Below are 15,863 nucleotides of genomic sequence, written 5' to 3' on the forward strand. Positions count from 1 at the left end.
TTTGTTGTAGTTTCTTTTTTTTTCAGTATATGAAATTTATTGTCAAATTGGTTTCCATACAACACCCAGTGCTCATCCCAAAAGGTGCCCTCCTCAATACCCATCACCCACCCTCACCTCCTTCCCACCCCCCATCAACCCTCAGTTTGTTTTCAGTTTTTTTTTTTTTAAATTTTTTTTTCAACGTTTATTTATTTTGGGGACAGAGAGAGACAGAGCATGAACTGGGGAGGGGCAGAGAGAGAGGGAGACACAGAATCGGAAACAGGCTCCAGACTCTGAGCCATCAGCCCAGAGCCTGATGCGGGGCTCAAACTCACGGACCGCGAGATCGTGACCTGGCCGAAGTCGGACGCTTAACCGACTGCGCCACCCAGGCGCCCCTGTTTTCAGTTTTTAAGAGTCTCTTATGCTTTGGCTCTCTCCCACTCTAACCTCTTTTGTTTGTTTCTTTTTTTGTTGGTTTTTTTGTTGTTGTAATTTCTAAACTCACTTTATAGTAGTATCAAAATCAAACATCCCAAACCTCAAATGGTCTTTTATTTATTTTTATTTTTTTAAGTTTATTTATTTTGAGAGAGACAGAGAGAGCATGAGTGGGGGAGGGGCAGAGAGACAGAGAGAAAGGGAGAATCCTAAGCAGGCTCCAAGCAGGCAGTGCACAGAGCCCAGTGCAGGGCTCAAACTCATGAAATTGTGAAATCATGACCTAAGCAAAAATCAAGAGTCAGATGCTCAACCAACTGAGCCACCCAGGTGTCCCTCAAATGGTCTTTTAAAATGAAGAACCTGTCTCGTGAGGACAGGCTGGGAAGTATCTAGTTCTTATTCATCTTGTTTCCCTCATCTGACATGTAACATAGAATCGAGTTCATGGTGTGTTCTAGGGAGATGGCTGTGAAGCCAATGAGTAATCATTTCACTCTTCTCATATCTTCCTTCCTCTGGACATTGTATTTGTCTCTCCAACATCCTTTTCTTTTTCTTTTTTTTTTTTTTTAATTTTTTTTTCAACGTTTATTTATTTTTGGGACAGAGAGAGACAGAGCATGAACGGGGGAGGGGCAGAGAGAGAGGGAGACACAGAATCGGAAACAGCCTCCAGGCTCTGAGCCATCAGCGCAGAGCCTGACACGGGGCTCGAACTCCCGGACCGCGAGATCGTGACCTGGCTGAAGTCGGACGCTTAACCGACTGCGCCATCCAGGCGCCCCTCCAACATCCTTTTCACCTTCACCGTGCACCAGTCAGGAAACTTGGGGAATGACCCCTTCCAATAATTCCCTCTCCTTGATACAGAGAGTTTCTTGTTCAGCTAATCCAAACCTAAGTCAATCAGGGGTTCAGGAAAGGGCAAGTGACCAATTCAGGCTAATAACTAGGGACTTCTGCTTTAAGGTGTCTCGTTTCTTTGAGAGAACAATGAAGTCTGTCACTTTCCTGGATGAAGTGGAATACAGATGGGAAATTAGAACTACTACAGTCATTTGGTCACAGTGAAGGAAGCCAGAATCAAGATGATGCTAACACCATAGGGCACGGGGGTGGCTCAGTCAGTTGAGCGTCTGACTCTTGATGTCAGCTCAGGTCATGATCTCACAGTTCATGGAATCGAGCCCCATGTCACGCTCTGCACTGAGGATGTGGAGCCTGCTTGGGATTTTCTCTCTCTTTCTCTCTCTCTCTCTCTCTGCCCCTTGCCTGCTCGCACACTCTCTTAAAATAAATAATAAAAATTAAAAAAAAAAAAAAGATGATGCAAACACCATAGATGTCAGAGTAGAGAGATGGAAGGAAGGAAATCCTTGATGATAGTGTTGACACTATGTCAAATGATTCCCATGAAACTAACCTTGAAATCTGACCATGGGCTGATCCAGGTTTAGGTTTGGAATGACTTCAAAGCTTATACGATTTTGAGAGTTCCCTTTAAGAAAAAAATACAAGAGTACAAATGTAAAATTAAGTGCAAATGTGAATATTTAATTAGAATGAGACAAAAACTCACACCAAACCATGAATTTTGAAAAGCTGACACATATCCACAAATCAACAATATTTTTGTTTTATTTCCTGCTTGACATATCTTTATGGTACTTCTTGCTCCTATTTTTGGGGAGGCATTTTCTTTGATGTCCTGTTTGTAAGAACATTAGAGATTTTGTAATCTTGAAGTCAATCTGTTGTTTCCTCTTCCATGATCCAAATTTGCTTTGTTTTGATAACTTAAAAAGATCTATTTAAGTTTTACAGCGTTTTTGTAATGTCATACAAAGTGGACACACTTGTCAAATTTGGGAACCCCTCCACTGCATTTCATGTATGACTTATAAGATTTCAGGATACTTCAAATTATCTTGAACAATGATAGTGTTAAATCTTACATCTCAAAGTGCAAAACTCAGTACACTTTGAGTTGATTACCTGTAGTTACCAATTGTCCTCAATGTCTTCCCTGTAGTGGCAGATTATGAATTTTATGCTACCCTCACTATATCAGTGAGGGCTACTTAGAGCAGCTATATACACATGTCTTCCCTCACTTCTGTTTATTGTACTGCTATAGTTTGTGCCCTAGAAGCTCCGGAATTCTGATAAATTCTACCGCAAATGATTCCCGTCATAAAAGAAAAAAAGCCTGGTGCATTTTTAATCATATATACTGCATCATCCAGTATAAACCTGACAGGAGAGAATTTCTGTTTTGTCTTACACTTGCACACATCTGATGATCTGATCAGTTTCCCCTGTCATGACTCAACTCAGCTGATTTTACTCACTGATGTGTGTAAAACTGGCAGGCGGCTGGCAGGTTGACTGATCGCTGGATAATCTGGGATGGACTCTCTGGTGACTAGTGGTTAGCTGGTTATCAGCTGAGGCAACAGGATGGCAGCTGTGCTCACCACTATACCACCAACACTACACTCAGCTGACGCAACAGGAAAGATTAGGCCACATGTGTCCCATCTTCCAGGAAGTTCACTTGAGCTTCTTCATAGGGTGGTTACTCTTCCAGGATTTGTAAGAGAAAGCAAGCCCTAATGCACAAGTACTTTTCAAGTGTCTACTTGCTTCATGGATGGGATCACAAGACCATCAGAAACCCTTCCCAACATTCAAACCCTGCCTTGCCCTGGCTTGAAGCTCTTCTCTGAGTCCTAACCCTGATCCAACAGGTATATCACAGTAATTAGATACAGGGATATAGCCTTAAGGGATCTCTAATGATGGAACTGAATCTGTTTTCCTTATTCCTATCTTAAGACAGAATACATAATTTGTACACATATACAATTCTTTCATAGTAAAAGTACTTTATTATTAAAATAGAATGCTTTGCCCCCAAGAATCAAGTTTTCATAATAAATTAAAAAAATTTTTTTATTAAGTTTATTTATTTTGAGAGAGAGAGAGAGACAGAGTGCAAGTGGGAGGAGGGGTAGAAAGAGAAGGAGACCCAGAATCCAAAGCACTTTCCAGGCTCTGAGCTGTCAGCGCAGAGCCTGACATGGGGCTCGAACCCACAAGCTGTGAGATCATGACCTGAGCTGAAGTCAGATGCTTAACCATCTGAGCCACCCAGGAGCCTCTTTTATAAATTTTTAAAAATATTTATTTATTTTTGAGAGAGAGACAGAGACAGAGACAGGGACAGAGACAGGGACAGAGACAGAGCTAAAGCAGGGGAGGGGCAGAGAGAGAGGGAGACACACAATCCAAAGCAGGCTCCAGGCTCTGAGTTGTCAGCACAGAGCCCAATGCAGGGCTCGAACTCACAGACTGCGAGATCATGACCTGAGCCTAAGTCAGACGCTCAACCAACTGAGTCACCCAGGCGCCCCCCACCAATAATCAAGTTTTAAACCTAACATTCTAAATTATCATGGCATTTCATGTCTTTAAGCTTGTTTTATGTATTTGCAGTCTGAATCTAGGTAAAATTTTCTGGTACTGACAAATTTTCAGTAATTGAGTTATAGGTTAACATTTCTTGCCTTCTAAGTAAACAAGTTCATATATAAGACTGATAAGTAATCAGTGTCTTGTCAGGGAATTTACAGATGAAACCAGAGACTTGCGTGCTGTTGTCAAGGCAACAGCTTCCCATGCCTTCCCAGCAACAGGATCTGTTCATCTGGTTATTGAAGCTAACACAAGTGTTGTCTGCTGCCAAAAGCCAAGGGTCAGTTTGCAAATGATGTCTCTCTTGAGGACTAATCAATAAGTACATTACCTTCCCAGACAGAAACCACAGCAATGGTAAGCCATGGGAAGCTGACACATTATCTTCATTTTCCATTACATCTGAAGCTCTGATGACAGTACACCTATTTTTCTTTGCTCAATTATGTTTTCTTTTCTTTCTTTCTTTCTTTCTTTTTTTTTAGGTGTTAAGATTTAAAACCCCATAGCTGATCTGGAATATTCAACTGGGACAATTCCTAATGGGGTTTTACTTTGAAGAGAAATCAAAGTGCTAAGTTTATAGAGAACAGCCATTGGTGAAGTGGTCAGTGGTAATGATTTCACAATTTCATGAGTTTGAGCCCTGCACTGGGCTCTGTGCACTGCCTGCTTGGAGCTAGGAGGACGAAAGGAAACAAACACATGTTATAGAGAATGACTTTCTACACTGGCAAATTAAGAGAGTCTGGCCTGCTGTGAAGAAGCAGGCATGAGGCTCTAGGGTCCTGCTTATAATCATCGGACCTCCACATTCACACACAAAAAGAAAGCACAATCTGGACAGAATATGCTCTCATAGCCTCCTAGATCCAGGGCAAAAACACCTTAAAAAAACAAACAAACTTGGGGCACCTGGGTAGCTCAGTCCGTTAAGCGTCCGACTTCGGCTCAGGTCATGATCTCGCGGTCCGTGGGGTCGAGCCCCACGTCGGGTTCTGTGCTGACAGCTCAGAGCCTGGAGCCTGTTTCAGATTCTGTGTCTCCCTTTTTCTCTGACCCTCCCCTGTTCATGCTCTCTCTCTGTGTCAAAAATAAATAAACGTTAAAAAAAAAAAAAACAACAAACAAAACCAAAAACAAACAAACCTGAAACCAAATTCTACATTCTAGGTGAAAGGTGATCCTGAAAGCATAAGCCTCCTCTGCTGTGAAACTATGAGAGTGATTTCTATGCCAACATCCTTAAGAGTCTAGAGAATACTATACCCATTTAAGGACTGTCCAAGGATTAGATCCAAATCTTAGTATTCGGTTTGTTTCTGAACTTATTAATAATGTAGATTTGATTTTCCTTTAATGGGTTTGCTAAAAGTACAAGTGAAAATCACAATCATTTAAGCGAGACGTTTGATTATTCCTAACCATTTAATGATATTACTTATTAGGAAAGAACACCATGAGAATCAACAAAAATGGGCTCCAGGTTCTGGGGGCTTCCTCACACAGTTTCCTGCCTTGTGCTGCCCCTTTCCTGCCAAACATGTCCAGCCAGAGTAAGAAAGGACCTTGAAGTCTGGTGCCCAAGGAATCCCTGCCTGGGAAATTTTAAATATAGACTGTATATCAAATGACACTATTAAATTTATGTCAATTTTCTTGGATGGTGGTAATGGTATTGTGATTATGTAGGTGAATATTCTTATTTTTAGATGAGGCATGTGAACTATTTAGGGGTATAATTTTCTGATGTCTGAAACTTACTTTCAAAAACACATATATGGAAAAAAAGGAAAAAAAAGGAGAGAGGCAGAGGGTGGGCAGATACAAGCAAATGCACCAAAAGTTACAATTAATTTGATCTCAGTGAAGAATGTATGGGTGTTAATTGTACCATTTTTATTTACACTTTTTGGCAGGTTTGAAATTTTTCTTAAAAAAATGTTGGGAAAAAGATATATAAAAAGAATATGTAGTCCCTGACCTCTAGTGAAGTTTCTCTAGAGGTTTCTTTGAATCACGTTTATATTTTCTGCAGAGCTGGGAGGCTGACATTCTTACACTGGGAACCTGTTGGTCTAGGCATTTGTTAGTTCATGTATTGTTCCTCTAAAAACTAGAAAGTAAGTGGGCAAAAGACTTAACTATGGGCAGGACTTCAGGTAGCAGAGGGAGAGTCTAGGATGCTGTTCCATTGGCTCACTGGTCTTACAAGTGGTTGTGGGAGGTGGAGGGTTAAGCACAAAGTATTATCCAAAGAATAAACTAGAACAAGCAATCCTAAAATTTGTATGGAACCACAAAAGACCCCAGATAGCCAAAACAATCTTGAAAAAGAAAAAGAAACTGGAGGTATCATTCTTTCAGACTTCAAGTTATATTCAAAACTGTAGTGATCAGAACAATATGGTACTTGCATAAAAATAGATAATATAGATCAATGGAACAGAATAGAAAGCCCAGAAATAAACTCATAATTATATGGTCAATTAATCTTCGATAAAGGAGGCAAGAATATGTAATGCGAAAAAGTTTTTTCAACAAATGCTGTTGGGAAAATTGGACAGCTACATGCAAAAGAATGAAACTGGACCACTTTCAGTGTATGGTTTAACCATACACAAAAATAAACTCAAAATGGATTAAGGACTTAAATGTGAGAACTGAAACCATAAAAATCCTAGAAGGGAGCACAGGCAGTAATCTCTCTGATATCAGTCATAGAAACATTTTTCTAGATATATTTCCTCAGGCAAGGGGAATAAAAGAAAAAATAAATTATTGGGACTCCATCAAAATAAAAAGCTTCTGAACCTCAAAGGAAACAACCAACAAAACTAAGAGAACTTACAGAATGGGAGAATGAATACATTCGCAAATTAGATATCCAATAAAGGGTTAGTATCCAAAATATATAAAGAATGTATATAACTCAACACACAAAAAACAAATAATTCAATGAGAAGATGGGCAGAATAAATGAACAGACATTCTCCAAAGAAGACATCCAGACTGGATGGAAAAGATGCTCAACATCACTCATGATCTGGGAAATGCAAATCAAAACTACAATGAGAAATCACCTCACACCTGTAAGAATAGCTAAAATCAAAAACTCAAGAAACAAGTGTTGGAGAGGATATGTAGAAAAAGGAACGCTTATTCACTGTTGTTGGGATACAAACTGGTGCAGTCACTGTGGAAAACAGTATGGAGTTTTGTCAAAAAATTAAAAATAGAACTACGCTATGTTCTAGTTTACCCAACAAATACATATATGCATATGTTTACCCAACAAATACAAAAACACTATTTAGAAGGGGTATATGCACTCATATTTATTGCAGTATTATTTATAATAGTCAAATGATGGAAGCAGCCTAAGTGTCCATCAGTAGATAAACGGATAAAGAAAAGGCAGTATATATACACAATGGAATATTATTCAGTCATAAAGAAGAATGAAATCTTGCCATTTGTAACAACATGGATGGATCTAGAGAGTATAATGCCAAATGAAATAAGCCATCATAGAAAGGCAAATACCATATGGTTTCACTTTTATGTGGAATTTAAGAAACAAGACAAATGAACAACAACAACAACAAAAGAGAGCGAGACAAACCAAAAACAGACTCTTAACTACAGAGAGCTGAGCATTACCAGAGGGGGTGGGTGGGTGGGTGGGGAATGGGTAAAATAGTGAGGGAGATTAGGAGTACACTTACCTATTGAGCACTGAGTAACATATGGAACTGTTGAACCACTATCTCGTACACGTGAAACTAATATAACACTGCATGTTAACTACACTGGAATTAAAAAAACAAAGAACATAAGGTGTTCAGGAGATTAATATATGTCTCTTTTCTATATTTTGTTACATCATTTATTATCATTTTGGTCTGAGAACAGATCTGTTTCCCTGGTTTCAAAGGGCAACTTTTTACACCAAAGCACAGGAAGAGCCATCCTAGGAGTTTGATGCGAGAGGCAAGCTGTGTGCATATGTGTGCCTATGTGGGTGCATGCAGGTATGTTTGCTAGGCATTTGAAACAATTGCAGACTGCTACAGGGGAAAGAATGAAATCAGTGTTTCCTAAACTGTTTTTGGATTTTTTTTTAAAAAGAGTTTTGTAGTCAAGTAAGTTTGGAAACACTGCATATCTTATTATCTTCTTTGGATTCAAAGGACATTATTATTTAAATTTAAAATTATGAAAACTTCCACAAAAAGGAAAAAGAAGTAAGTATAAACAATTTAGCATAGGATTTTGTACATTATGCTTCAGGACACCAAGTCTAGATGCAACCAGGAGAGCTATTTAAAACTATCATACATTAAGTTTTCTATCAAATTCTGTTGCTATTAAATGACAATCTAGAAACAATTGTTTTCTCAGAGGCAAATTCTGTATACACTATTGTATGTAAGGTATGGTAGGAAAGGCCAGTTATAGTCTTGAGAGCCAATGTGATTTAGATATAAATCTTCAATGCAAATGAGGCATTTAAAAAGTATAATATTGGGGCGCCTGGGTGGCGCAGTCGGTTAAGCGTCCGACTTCAGCCAGGTCACGATCTCGCGGTCCGTGAGTTCGAGCCCCGCGTCAGGCTCAGGGCTGATGGCTCAGAGCCTGGAGCCTGTTTCTGATCCTGTGTCTCCCTCTCTCTCTGCCCCTCCCCCATTCATGCTCTTTCTCTCTCTGTCCCAAAAATAAATAAAAAAAAACGTTGAAAAAAAAATAAAAATAAAAAGTATAATATTAATCCATGGGAAAGTCCAACTTAAGAAAACACACTTACAGTCATTTCAAGACACACGTATGTTTTAGAAACCAAAGTGTACCCTGGTATTCACTAATGCTATATTCCTAATCTCATTGGCATTGCCATGCTAATTTCATTCTTCAATACTTTTTGCTATTTTCTTGCACTTCACTATTGCCCCCAACTCTTCCTTAAAAGTGTTGCCTAAGACAAATGGGTAGGTAAACAGTGGATAAATGGATGGGCAGATGGATAGGTGTCAGGATATTAGAACTGAAGTTGCAACCAGAATACCAAGATAAAATAGATGTGAAATGCCAGAGACAGATTCCCATATCTAGAACTTACCAGGGAAATTTTCCCAAGACTCTTAGATCAAGGATATAAAAAGTAGTGGGGGGAAAAAGTGGATAGATTGTGGAAATATGGAAAAACTTTTTGGAGGAGGAGATCTTTGGAGAAGACTGTGCTGTGAAACATACCCTTCCTCACTAAGTAAGGGGTTCCTGTGTTAGACTCTTAGGACAGTTATAATATGTGACCCCTACAGTTGGGAGTTGTTATGGACTGGGATCTGACTCCTCTCCAGCAAGGTGAGAACAGACTAGCCAATTGCTTTGGTGGAGCTGGAAGATTGCTGCTAGGTTGGAACTAGGTTACACTCCTGAAATTGTCAGGGCATGGATCAGAATTGCTTGCAGGTAGAGAAAGTCAGCATAGGCTTATCTTCCATCGTGTCCAATAAGACTATCTAGAGAAGTAGAGGGATCTCGGCTTCAAGAAGCAGGAGGCAAGCTGGATTTCTGTGGAATGAGTCACAAGATATTGTCTGCCCCTACTACGGTGGGAGGGGGCTGTGGGAGGGTGTCTTTGAGAAGTCCATGCAAATGACTCCTCAGAGAGCCAACCTAGTAGATGTCTCCCAGCATTGGAGAGCACATAGTCTCTCTTCCTACTTCACCCTCCCTGCTCCCTTAAGATGAGATTGGCCTGGAAATTGAGGTTGGGGTGAAGGTGGAGGGAGAAACCACAGCCCCCTCTCTCACTGCAAGCTTCCAGTCTGCAAATGGGCTGAACTGGGTAGAGAGAAGAATCACTTTTATTTTTATCTATCTATCTATCTATCTATCCATCTACCTACCTACCTACCTACCTATCTCTACACCCAACATGGGGCTCGAACTCAAGACCCCAAGATCAAGAGTTGCAAGCTCTCCTGACTGAGCCAGCCAGACGCTCTGAGAAGAATCACTTTTAAATCAAGTTCAGAATTCTGTTCAACATCTTGGACTGGACATTCTAATTATGAATTAAGACTGTGACTTAAAGTGACAGTCACTTAAAGTGACAGTGAATGATCTGTTAATTAAGATTGAGCTGAAAAGTTATGGCGTCTGCCACCATTTTCATTTCAGATCAGGGGAAAGGTTTTCCCTACTTAATACATCATGAAGAGCACATGAAAGACAGAAGTTAAAGTTGTGTTTGATCACACACATCCCTGCCGCTCAGCTCCAGTGGTCACGATGTAACTTTTTATTTTGTCTGCCGTGGTGTTGTTCTGGGGTCCTGCACCCCACAAGTCATGCATTCTGAGTGTTAATCAATAGTTGAGAAAGTAAGATATATTGATTGAAAGTTAACAGAACTTCCACTCTAACAATTCTCAGATGTTTCTAAAGAATACTAGCGATGCCCTGGAATGATGCAAAAAAGGGTTGAGACTATTTGTCTTATCGCTAGAACAACTCCTTGCAACAAAGGACTGGTTCTTATTTGTCTTTACTTCCCAGTGTTTACCTCAATTGCCAGAATACGGAAAGAGCCAATACACTACTCTAAATGGTTCATGTACCTTAAGTAACATTACTAGAGTTATCACTATTTCTTAATGTAAGAATTTAACCTTACTATATCACTTTAATATGTTCCTCAAATCATAATTTTCACTGAATTGTAATTATAAAAACTTTGTACATCCTGCATCATTGCATCATTGCTTAATATCTTTTTTTTTAAGTTTATTTATTTTTGAGAGAGACAGAGAGCACAAGCGGGGGAACAGTAGAGAGCGAGGGACAGAGGATCTGAAGGCAGCTCTGTGCTGAGAGCAGAGGGCCAAATGCGGGACTTGAACCCACGAACCCCGAGATCATGATTGACTGAGCCACCCAGGAGCCTCACTTAATATCTTTTAATAAAGCCACAAGATGGGGAAATGTCAGGAATTCTCTTGTTGATATTCAAGCCTATTTACACTCTGCTCTCGGCTGTCCTTGCTCCCTTCTCTCCTGTCACTCTTGTCCATGAAACTCTTTTGCATTCAAACTGGGCTACTTGGCATCCTGAAAACACAGTGTTTCCTCCCTTCCTGCTAATGATTTCCTCCTGCCTGGAGTGTTCTTCCTCTTCCTCTTTGCCCTTTTCCCTACCTACTTTTGCATCTTGATGGATTCCTCATAACACTATCCCACCTTCTCTACAGCATCGTCCTGGGCTAAGCCAATATGCAGGGACATTTTCTTCTGACTCCTGGGGATATACTAGGCTACATCATTCAGGAAGCATTAACTTATTAACTTTTTGTGTGTATTTGCATGATTTGACCATTTAAATTTTGATGTTTTGAGGGTAAGGATTCTGTTTTATTTTTATTTTTTAAGGTTTATTATTATTATTTTTTATTTTTTTAATGTTTATTTATTTATTTTTATTTTTATTTTTTAATTTTTTTTTCAACGTTTATTTATTTTTGGGACAGAGAGAGACAGAGCATGAACGGGGGAGGGGCAGAGAGAGAGGGAGACACAGAATAGGAAACAGGCTCCAGGCTCTGAGCCATCAGCCCAGAGCCCGACGTGGGGCTCGAACTCACAGACCGCGAGATCGTGACCTGGCTGAAGTCGGACGCTTAACCGACTGCGCCACCCAGGCGCCCCAATGTTTATTTATTTTTGAGAGAGAGAGAGAGAGAGAGAGAGGCCATGAGTGGAGGAGGGGCAGAGAGAGAGGGAGACACAGAATCTGAAGCAGTCTCCAGGCTCTGAGCTGTCAGAACAGAGCACAACGTGGGGCTCGAACCCACGAGCTGTGAGATCATGACCTGAGCAGAAGTTGGACGCTCAACCAACTGAGCCACCCAGGTGCCCCAGATTTTTGTTATTATTTTAAAGTAACCTCTACACTCAATGTGAGGCTCAAACTTCCAACCCTGAGATGAAGAGTCATATGCTTTACTGACTGAGCCAGCCAGGTGCCCCAATTCTGTTTTAGACATTTTGATTTCCCTCACATGCCTTGGACAGAATAAGAACTGACATAATTTGACTGATTTAAAATTGGCAGAGGAACTGTGCTAATGTTTCTCAAAAGGCAACACCCAGAAAAGGCAGCCTGGAATGATTGAAACTATGTTATCATTATTTACCCTGATTAAAGTTCTCAAAGAAATTCAAAGGAGTATTTATTGGGTGAATAAATGAGTAAAATAAACACTGAGTATTGATTTAATACGTATGTAATATATTGGAGAATGGGGGAAGAATGTGTATATTGGCATGGGGTGCACAGGAAGAAAACTAAATCGTCATCTTCCATAGTAGTTAGGAAGTCAATATGTAATTTCTAAAATTGAAAAAAAATTAACGAGATAGCAGTATAAATATGTTATTTAGGATCATGAAGGTAAATAACAGAAGAGCTAAAAGTATACAGAAAAATGGTTACTTCTGTGGACCTTTTATCTTTTGGGAGCACATCTTGCTCTCCTGATTTTAAAGAAATACATTTCCAATTCTGGATTTCTTCATTTCTCTTTATATCTTTAGGATGTGTCCAGCTGGGTAAACAACTTACAGCTTAATTGCCTAAAAGCTGAGTTCATCTCTCTCCCTCCCATCATACCGATAGGTTTCTACAACTTCTATATCCCCCTCAAGGGAATCATTTGTTCCCCTTCCTCTTCTTTCTCTAGTCATTCAACAAATATTTATTGAATGCCTACTATATTTCAGCCATTGTGCTAGATACTGGATAAGTAAGTAATAGGTAAGTAAGCCCTCACAGTTGAGATGATCCTTCTCCAATGTTCCTTCGGTCTGCCTGCTTTGTTTTGTTTTAGTTTTTGCGGTCCATTCCCTAAAACAGATGACAGCCATTGGTTCACCGCCCGGGGAAAACAGTTAGAATTATTCATTCTTAGGCTATGAACATAAAATCTTGGCAGTCATCTTGAGGTCAGGCCAGAGAATATGGCCCTGTCAGCAAACATCAGTCAACACTGTTGGGAAACAATGTGAAGTATATGCTCAATTGCTGATGGTGGGTCAGGTGCAACATGCTGTAAACAACATTTGTATATTTCATTTTTTCATGCAACATTTTTTTTGGTAGTATCTACTGTTTCTAGAAACTGTGAAAGTAACATAGTACGTTGTGATCACAAATGAATATAATACAAGACCATTGCAATTTTTTATACATTTCAGCCACATGTATTTGTGTGTCTAAGGCAAATAAGTGAACATAATGTGATGAATGTTCTAATAAAGGTATGAAAGAGGGCATCTGGGTTGTTCAGTTGGTTAAGCATTCAACTCTTGATTTCAGCTCTGGTCATGATCTCATCGTTTGTGGGATCAAGTTCCACATTGGGCTCTGTGCTGATGGTGCAGAGCCTGCTTGGGATTCTCTCTCTCTGCCCCTCCCCCACTCACTCGTGTGCTCTCTCAAAATAAATAAATAAACTTTAAATAAGTAAGTAAACAAGTAAATAAATAAAGGTATGGAAGAATTGCAATGTGACCACTGGGAGAGAAGCACCCAATCCTACCTTTCAGGAAGAGTCATGGATGGAGTGAAATAAATCCCAGAAGAAAAGTGGAGTCTGACAAGAGGAAAAGTGTACAGAGGTAAGGGTCTGAAGGGGTTCTCTCACCTTTGGGCAACTACAAGTAACAAGTAGGTGTGGGAGAGGATGGAGGGGGGATGAATGGAGGAGTAGGAAGGGGCCAAGTTGTAAAGAGCCTAAACATGAAAAGAGTTTTAAGTAGCAAAATGGCATATCTTTTAGAAAGATGTGGTGTGATGTGGGTGGGAGGCTATGGGGGAGACTGGAGAAAGGAAGAGCAGTTGAGAGGTTTTTGTAATAGTCCAGGTGACAAATGATGAGTCCTTGAATGAGGATAGTGACCACGGGGAGGGAGAAAGAGAATGGCTTTAAAAGCTGTGTAGGAGATAGAATTTACAGAACTTGGTAGATAGATAGGGTGAGGGAGGTGGAGGTTATGGACCAGGTTTTCCAACACAGGGGCTGGATGGACGAAAGAGGACGAAAAGGTTTAGTGGGTGATAGAAAAATCAATTTAGTTTTGAAGATGTTGAATTTATGGTCCTAGGGGACAATGGATTAGACATGTCTCATAGGCACTTCTCAGTATGTGAGATGTGTGAAAGAGAAGAATAGAGAAGGAAACCACATAGGGTAGGAAAGGAATAAGGAAGGAATAATGGGCACCAGGAGAGAATGAGATATCAGCTTTATGGAGGACAGAGAAGAATACATTGGACACCTGGCTCATCAGGGCATCCCTCCTTTCTCACCTGCCCAGTTTTGATAGTAAGTAGTCAGTGTAGCCAACCTAACCTGAGTAGACCTGGCTCCTTAGACTCAGACCCCTCAGGGATGAAGATCAAGGATTCTCCCCACCACTCCAGCTAACCCACTTAGACCAGCACAAGTGCTAGCTGAGAGCAAGGGGAATCTGGAATTGGCAGTAGAAATGGTGTGTCTCAGATATGATTTTGAGAGCACTTGCAGAAGAGGCAAGGGATGTAATCCAACTCACCAACATTCTCCAAACAAAGGAACCAACCATAAATCTGAGGGAGATAATTGAAAATAGAGTGAGTTTACTCTAAGAAAGTGGATCAGAGCACTGTAGGGGTGAGCTGTGGTGGACACCATGCTGCTCTGCTCACATCCCCACCTACCTCAGGACCAAGCTGCTCATTCTCCAGTGGCTGGAAGTATTGATTGCTGACAACTTTCTTGCTCCAGAGCTCCTTAAATGGGCAGAGGCTTCTGTTGCAGCGGCACAGCAGGTTACCTCCCCGCCCCCCCCCCCACCTCTCCCGGCAATCTTGCCACTTTCACTCCTCCTGGGTTGTCACCAAAGCATTCTGTGCACAAGTCTGACTCAGTGTCTGTGTCCTGGGGAACCTAACCTGAGACATTAGGGCAATGCAAATGAGCAAAATCCTCCCTTTTCATAGGAGAAAGTCAGCAAATAATATCTAAAGGTGGTAAGATCAATGTATAAAGGTGTAAGCATAATGTCTAGAGTTAACATTTAGAACCACTAGAAGAATTAAAAATAGAAATGCTGGGAAAAAAAATTGTCCTTTAAAATCCCTGGGGATTGATTAGGTGGGAGGCTTGCTTTTCCTGTTAAGGTTTTCTGTACTACCTAATTTCATATCACATGCAAAGAGTACTTTGATTCAAATCTAATTTTAACATAAAAAAGGAACTTTAGAAGCAACTAATTATGGAGAGGCAGTGGAGTGAGGTCAAGAAGTAATGTTTGCATACAGAGGATGTGGTCTGGAATTTGAACTCTTTGTGTCTGACTAATCTGGGTTAGGTCACTTCTTGAGAGCCTTAGTTTTCTCATCTGATAAGTGGGAATAATAATGATCTTGAAATAAAAACTACTCAAGATTATCATGAGGTGTGAATAAAATAATGAAAGTGAAAATGCTTCGTAAAGCCATAAAAGGCCCTATGATACAGGGGAATGAAATACCTGTGACTAGCCATGTACAAGAGAACACAAAAGAGCAGTTAATTCTGACAGTGGATGAAAGGCCTCATGAAGGTTGATCTCTTGAAATCGGCCTGAAGAATAAAAGAGGATTTTGAGGGGCGCCTGGGTGGCTCAGTTGGCTAAGCATTAGACTCCTGATTTCAGCTCAGGTCATGATCTCACAGTTCACTAGATGGAGCTCAGTGGGTCAGGCTCTGTGCTGACATCATGGAGTCTGTCTGGGATTCTCTCTCTGTCAAAATAAATAAATAAACATTAAAAAAAGAAGATTTTGTTAGGTAGAGAAGGAGCAGTGAGGAGCAGGGGGATTTTATTTCATTTTTAAAGAAATCTTCAATTCTTTTTATCAGGCTAAACCA

At 40.3% G+C, this 15,863-nt stretch overlaps 1 protein-coding gene across 1 annotated transcript in view; it reads left to right on the forward strand.

Moving 5' to 3' along the window:
* The first annotated feature begins 13,570 nt into the window (after nucleotides 1-13,570).
* ACYP2 (acylphosphatase 2) overlaps nucleotides 13,571-15,863 on the forward strand; it is a 189,852-nt gene continuing 187,559 nt past the window's right edge. Inside the window, exon 1 of the mRNA XM_043603384.1 lies at nucleotides 13,571-13,587. The gene's annotated coding sequence lies outside the window, so the exon portion shown is untranslated. The remainder of the gene's footprint in view (nucleotides 13,588-15,863) is intronic.

This window comes from Prionailurus bengalensis, chromosome A3 (genome assembly GCF_016509475.1).
Source record: "Prionailurus bengalensis isolate Pbe53 chromosome A3, Fcat_Pben_1.1_paternal_pri, whole genome shotgun sequence".
Taxonomy (NCBI): domain Eukaryota; kingdom Metazoa; phylum Chordata; class Mammalia; order Carnivora; family Felidae; genus Prionailurus; species Prionailurus bengalensis.